The sequence below is a fragment of the Siphateles boraxobius genome, unplaced genomic scaffold, assembly GCF_051911475.1.
Source record: "Siphateles boraxobius isolate OS27281-9 unplaced genomic scaffold, OSU_SipBor_1 7, whole genome shotgun sequence".
NCBI classification, from domain to species: Eukaryota; Metazoa; Chordata; class Actinopteri; order Cypriniformes; family Leuciscidae; genus Siphateles; species Siphateles boraxobius.
In genome coordinates, this window is record NW_027509197.1 from 19,795,059 (window position 1) to 19,803,205 (window position 8,147).

Sequence of the window (8,147 nt, forward strand, 5' to 3'; positions counted from 1 at the left end):
AATTACTATACGCTTAAGGACTAAGTTGAAGGGTCTTTAACAAAAAAGCCTCCAAAATGGAGGAGGTCAAAGGACATGTTTCCTGCTATATAATATCATCAGCTCTCCCAAAGGCTGTTCATGCAGCCTACAGACAAACTGTCGCATCAACAAATGATAACATTTTAAAATTCTACATATATTTTGAGTAAATAACCGATAGTATACTCTCAGTAAAGGGGTTCACCCTGTGTGTTTCCACAATGAATAAGGATAGTTTGGGAGATACAAGAAAAGTAAAAATTATCTTATACGTACAATAGATCATAGCTACCTGTTACGAATTTGCGTGGAAGCAAAGGCAGTAGGCGGATCTAAATGCAGCAGTAGACTTTAATTACAGATACAGACAAGATACTCGTGGTACGCACATTAAAACATACATTCAATAACTGACCACAAACAAAAGAGCAGACAGGATTTAAATACACAGACAGGATGAGGGAACAAGACACAGCTGGGGCAAATCAGAACACCGAGCGGGACCATACAACCTAACAAGACAACACACCTGAAACAAGGGACCTAATAATGACATGACTAGGATAACAGACTACAATTAACAAGGCACAACCTGAATAAAAGACCAAAGACAGAGAAACCACAAACCAGAAACATGACAAAATGAATAAACACCGTAACATTATCCCCCCCTTCCATAAGGCGCGACCCCGCGCCGAATGAACATCAAATAGGGGCGGGAGGGTGGGCGCCCTGGAGGCTGACGAGGGCGTGGCTTGCCCGGAACAGGAAGCCTCCAGGGCGGAGCAGGACGTGACGGCGGCCAGGGCGGAGCAGGATGAGGCGAAGGCCAGGGCAGAGCAGGACGAGGCGAAGGCCAGGAAGGAGCATGGCGTGGCAAAGGCCAGGGCGGAGCACGATGAGATGGTGGCCAGGTCGGAGCAGACTCAGACGAGGATGAGGACCATGTCGACGTCGTCTCCATGGCCCTCACGGAGTACCTTCTGCCCCCCCCCCAAAAAATACTTGGGGAAATCCTCGGGAGGAACCTCCAGGTGGTAGATGGGTTCCGGGCAGGCCTCCCGGAGCTTGAAGGGCGCAGGCAGGACGAGGCGCAGAGGCGGGGCCGGCAGGGCGAGGCGCAGAGGCGGGGCCGGCAGGGCGAGGCGCAGAGGCGGGGCCGGCAGGGCGAGGCGCAGAGGCGGGGCCGGCAGGGCGAGGCGCAGAGGCGGGGCCGGCAGGGCGAGGCGCAGAGGCGGGGCCGGCAGGGCGAGGCGCAGAGGCGGGGCCGGCAGGGCGAGGCGTCTGGGAACGCCCTCCGTAGCCTGGCGAAGCAAACGAGTCGTCCTCCTCCTTCTGCGACGACGCTTCACTGGGCTTGATTCACTACTGGACGTACTTGACTCGCTTGACTCGGCAGACTCGCTTGACTCGGTAGACTCAACCGACTCGGCACTTGACTCGGCACTTGACTCGGCACTTGACTCGGCACTTGACTCGGCACTTGACTCGGCACTTGACTCGGCACTTGACTCGGCACTTGACTCGGCACTTGACTCGGCACTTGACTCGGCACTTGACTCGGCACTTGACTCGGCACTTGACTCGGCACTTGACTCGGCACTTGACTCGGCACTTGACTCGGCACTTGACTCGGCACTTGACTCGGCACTTGACTCGGCACTTGACTCGGCACTTGACTCGGCACTTGACTCGGCACTTGACTCGGCACTTGACTCGGAACTTGACTCGGCACTTGACTCGGAACTTGACTCGGAACTTGACTCGGAACTTGACTCGGAACTTGACTCGGAACTTGACTCGGAACTTGACTCGGAACTTGACTCGGAACTTGACTCGGAACTTGACTCGGAACTTGACTCGGAACTTGACTCGGAACTTGACTCGGAACTTGACTCGGAACTTGACTCGGAACTTGACTCGGAACTTGACTCGGAACTTGACTCGGAACTTGACTCGGAACTTGACTCGGAACTTGACTCGGAACTTGACTCGGAACTTGACTCACTTGACTCACTTGACTCACTTGACTCACTTGACTCACTTGACTCACTTGACTCGGAACTTGACTCGGAACTTGATTCACTTGACTCGGAACTTGATTCACTTGACTCGGAACTTGATTCACTTGACTCGGAACTTGATTCACTTGACTCGGAACTTGATTCACTTGACTCGGAACTTGATTCACTTGACTCGGAACTTGATTCACTTGACCAGGCGGCGCTTGACTCACTTGACTCGGCGGCGCTTGACTCACTTGACTCGGCGGCGCTTGACTCACTTGACTCGGCGGCGCTTGACTCACTTGACTCGGGTTCGTCGAGGCTGAAGCGACGTGCGGGTTCGGAAGACAGAAGCTCAGCCTCAGGCATGTCGATCTCGGCAGGAAGAAGCTCAGGCATGTCGGTCTCGGCAGGAAGAAGCTCAGGCATGTCGTGGAAAGCGGGCTCGACTCGGTTCACGTGAAGCGCAGGCTCGTGGAGCGTGGTCTCGGCTGAGCAGCTGAAGTGAAGCGCGGGCGCGACCGGGCTGACGTTAAGCGCAGGCTCTCGCAGCTTCTCCTCCACGCCCACAGTAAACGGGGAACCGCTCCACAACAGGGCCAGGTCAACGTACCATTCTAAAGATCCGTGAGGACCAGGTTCGGGCATCAGAGACCGGAGTGGTTCCGATAATCCTCCGCGGAAGAAGATCTTCAAGCCGTGGGTGTTCATTTGCGCGAGATATGCCAGCTCGAGGAATTCTGCGACATAATCCTCGATGGCGCGATTCTCCTGGCGAAGACGGAGGATCTGGACATCAGGACTCCAGGTAGGCATGGCTGCTAGATCCTAGGGGGTCAGTTATTCTGTTACGAATTTGCGTGGAAGCAAAGGCAGTAGGCGGATCTAAATGCAGCAGTAGACTTTAATTACAGATACAGACAAGATACTCGTGGTACGCACATTAAAACATACATTCATTCAATAACTGACCACGAACAAAAGAGCAGACAGGATTTAAATACACAGACAGGATGAGGGAACAAGACACAGCTGGGGCAAATCAGAACACCGAGCTGGACCATACAACCTAACAAGACAACACACCTGAAACAAAGGGACCTAATAATGACATGACTAGGATAACAGACTACAATTAACAAGGCACAACCTGAATAAAAGACCAAAGACAGAGAAACCACAAACCAGAAACATGACAAAATGAATAAACACCGTAACACTACCGTAGAAAAAGTAAGATCATGCTTTGAATTAAGACGAGTAAAATTAAATATTCGCTCAAGACAAACTTTACTTATGCAGCGTCATTGACCACAGAGGCACATCGCGTCTCTGAACATGTGTGGTGATTTTCTAAATGATACAACTTAATCTAAATAAGAGCAATGTAGAGTCCTGGGATTTCTTTTAAAACAACAAAAACATTGTGACAACATGTTTCATGTCGCATGGACAAAAATAATGTTTGAAATAAGATCTAAGACGCCAAAGCACAGTTCTTGATTTAAAAAAAATGTATTTTATTTTTTGAACAAACGTTGTTTAGTAAAAATAATACCTTAGGTTAAATTTATGAAATCATTTATATCATACAGAAGTAGAAGATAAATAGAAGATACGATTTTGATAAAACTTTACAGATTTGATTTAAACGGCCTTTTAATTCGAAAAGATCTCATTTAAAATGTTAAGATTATGCTTTTAAATGAGTTGAATATGAATAAAACAGTGGAAAGCAGACTAACTTTGCATATGCTGGGGCATTGTGACCCCAGAGGCTCATCTGGCCTGTCACTCCTCTCGTCTCTGTGAGGGTGTGAAGCTTCATCTCACCCTGTAGTTTATCCCTGAAGGATCTGGGAGGGTTTTTGTTTATGACATCTTAAACTATTTGTTTTTTTATTGTTAGTTTCTACTACTTCTTCAGTTCTATGAAAATGTAAGGAGTTTTTATATTTTATATTTATATATATATATATATATATATATATATATATATATATATATATATATATATATATATATATATATATATATATTAATTTAGCTAAAACTAAGGTTAAATTGTTTGAATACATTTTGTCATTATACATTGAGTTATATACTTTATTTGATTTTATGGAACCAACTTAGTGTGTGAGAGCGCAAAACAGTATGTAAAAAACAATGTAAAAATACAGTTTTCTGTGATGGTCGTGTTTAGGTGTACGGGGTAGAATATGCTGTTACAGTACAAAAATCATTATGGCTATATTAATAACAATTATACTTTAGGACACCATTAAACAAAAAATCATTACAGGAATCTTCTAAAAGATATGAATGTATTAAAACTGTAAAGATTTAATTTAAACAATCTTTTCATTTTTAAAAGATCATATTTAAACTTTTACGATTATGCTTTGAAATAAATTCAGTACGAACAAAACTTTGGCTCTGGAAAGACGTTAGCAGACTAACATTACATGATGCACAGAGGCTGATCTGCTCTGTCACCCTATATCCTCAAGCTAACATTATTGTAAAGTAACGTATTTCTCTGAAGATGTGCTGGTGATCGGAAGGAGCTTATAAGTCTCATTCTGATCACTGAACACACCCCTCTGACTGTCAAACGCTGGTGTGAGAGAGAGAAAGAGAGAAATACTCTGGGGTTCTTTTCAACTTTAAATGGTCAATATGGAGATTTTATTTTTATCTAAATCTAACATAATTGGTACAGTAAATTTGTAAAATATTTATTTTAAATGAACAGAGTGCTTTTCAACTTCAGTAATTTATTAAGATTTTAAATGAACAACATGCTTTTCAACTTTAGTTAAATTAGTAAACTATTTATTTTATATATGATATATTTTAATTTATACACTTTTAAAGGAACACAATGCTTTTCAACTGTTGTGTAAGATGTTTCTCAATGGGCTCAGGAACGTGTCACAAAAACAGATACCAGGCCAGCCACACGCTGGTGTGACAGAGAGAAAAGACTTCACGGGAAACACTTGTGGGTTTTTTTCAGCCATCGTGAAACAGTAAGATGATTTTATTTTTGTTTAATTTATATACTTTTAATTGAACAGCATGGTTTTTCGACTTGAGTCAGTGTCAAATATTTGTGAATGACTAACTGTAAATTTTATAACTATTTAATTTAAATGAACATAATGCTTTTTCAACTTCTGTGTGAGATAAACTTCCAACGTCCTCAGCAATGTGGAGGGAGGGAAATTCCTGCTTTTACACACACACACACACACACACACACACACACATACATAGACGCGCGCTCCCTATGTTTTGAGTCAGTGTGAGATCATTCATACATTGCATTGTTTTTTTTTTGTTTTTTTCTTCAACTCTCTGATACATTTTTAACTGTTTGCAATTTTTTGTGGCTCCATTTTATTTAAACTTTTTGTGTGAGGTTTTACATAAGCTGTATGTTTTTTTTCTTCAACTCTCTAATACATTTTTAACTGTTTGGAATATTTTTGTGGCTCCATTTTATTTAAACTGAAATTCTTGTTTCAGTGAATAGTTCTACATTTATTTAAACTTTTTGTGTGAGGTTTTATTTTATATTCTTTTTACAGAACAGATAAACTTCCAAAAATTGTTCTTATCACTTTCACAGCTGACCATGATAAGCTCAGGGATATGTAGGGGATGCGGTGACAAAACACCAACTTCAAACGATCAAACTAACTGTCATCATCAAAGCCAATACATCTCAAACTAACTGTCATCATCAAAGCCAATACATCTCAAACTATCTGTCACACATCCTATTCCCATTTTTTCTTGATCAAACTAACTGTCACACATCCTATACCCCCTTTTCCTTAATCAAACTAACTTCAAACGATCAAACTAACTGTCACACATCCTATACGCCCCTTTTTCTTGATCAAACTAACGTCAAACGATCAAACTAACTGTCACCATCCATTTTGACAGAAAGTTTAACAGGAAGGGGTGGAACTAGGTCAAAGGTAACAGGAAGGGGCGGAACTAGGTCAAAGGTAACATGAAGGGGCGGAACCGGAAGGGGCGGGGCAAGGGGCAGGGCCGGAAGGGACAGGGCCAGAAGGGGAGGTACAAGCTCAAAGGATAGGCACGCCCATCTGTCAATCAATCATTTTTGACAGGAGGTTTATGGTATTACTACTCCTGTAGATAAACAAGCATGTAGATAAACAATACATAAAAGCTCTAATCAAAGAATAATTAACACTAATTCCAAGTTCCCTGTTGAGATTTAAAAAAGTTTGTAACGTTAGGTTTGAATGAGTATTTAACAAGCTGGTTTGCAGAGCCAAACAGCGTTGTCATTTGTTTACTTCCTTGCTGCAACGTACAATTAACAATACAAACTATAGCAGGAAAACACATCGACGAAAAATAAATCATACTTACAGGTTGTGGCCCGTAAACAACAGCTTCTGTTCTTAAAGTTGGAACTGCTCCATCTTTCAGGACAAGCCGTTTGAATCCTGCATTGAACTCGCGAAGATTGTGGAAGCTTTCCTCCGTGTGCAGCACAGAGAGCGAGATTTGGGAAATAATCATGAGGGACCTTGTTAAAAATACATTTTAACCATTGATCCCTAACTCCCCCGACCCTAGGAAGGCTGAACAAAGTGAACCTGCAATCCGGATAAAAATAAAAGCGTTTCGACGGTATTGTGGCAACAACAGCCTAACGTATACCACAACAACTCTTCTCCAAAAATGCAAGCAAAAATGGCCTCGCCCTTATTTATTATTCTGGGAGGAGGGGTTTATGTAAATATTGGGGTTACTGACGTCAGCAACTCTGGAGGAATATTGTGTAGTCCCTACCGGCCGTTTGCTGTAGTCCTTAGAAATTGATTTCTTTAAAAGCAAATATCTCCCTTTGTTTTGAACTTTGAGTGCTGTAACTTTGCAGATGTTGTTTATGCTCAAACAGCAACATTACACACTAGCTAAAGTTAGAAAAGTGAAATCGAGTTTTACCACCCCTTTAAATAAGCTACCATTGTTCAGAGTTTATGAAATGAACACCGCCATCCCGCGGTAATTTGTGAGCTATTGTGCAGTGGCGTGCGAACTCGTCTTGAAAACGAATGCCTTTGCCTGCCTTAGACACAGTTAACCAATTTAAACCTCGCTTGCAGGGATATACATTTTATTACATTTTGTAGAACAGACGGAGATCCATCAATCTGCATTTGATCGTTGTTTGTGTTCAGTTGTTCAGTAGCGGTCATGAGCTTGAGCACATGTGAATAGTTTTAACTCTTTCTTCTCTGTGTCAATGTTTCCCTTTACATGCCTTTGAATGCAAAACTCTGCAGATTTACTTTATTTCGACATTGATTAATAATCATATGTAGTTGTATAAGTTACTATTATACAAACAGAAAATAATTTTCAGGCTACAGATGCCAGAAATAATTCTTGTCTCTTTTGTTTTTGTGGTAAAGATAGCCTAAATGATTATAGTCATTTAAATAAAAACAAAATCTAAATAATAATATGTTTTATATATATATATATATATATATATATATACTACAGGGCTGTTGAATGCTTGATTCTGATTTGTTTAGAACGTTCTAAGGTGTGCAATTATTTTCAAGGAAACGCACGGCTAAAGTAGTTCCAGGCAGGTCTTGACCGCACTACTGTTCCATATCACTTCACGTAGTAAACTGTAATAACGGAAAATAGGATACAATTCATTTCAAGAAAAAATAATGACAGACAATTTTGATAGATCATGTCTGTCACAGGGCACAAGTGTGAAACAAGCCTGAGAAGCTACTGGGTACCTTCTGCTAATGAAAGAAAGAAATGGAGCTTGATCCTCTCAGGAAACAAAAGTACAAACGAAAATCAAGCCAAGGATCACCAGGAAAAAAAAAAACTCTGCTAACATGAAGCCCCATTTGCTTGTCTGCCATTTTCGATGTCTAATTTCACAATCAATGGAAATGTGCAGTTTAATTTTAACAAATAAAGTATATAGTCCTATCTTTAATTAATAGATAATTAAACTGAATATACATAAATAGATAGTCCTGCTGCAAGGGTATTTGTTATTAGCCTAAGTAATAGGCCTGTAACAAATAAATA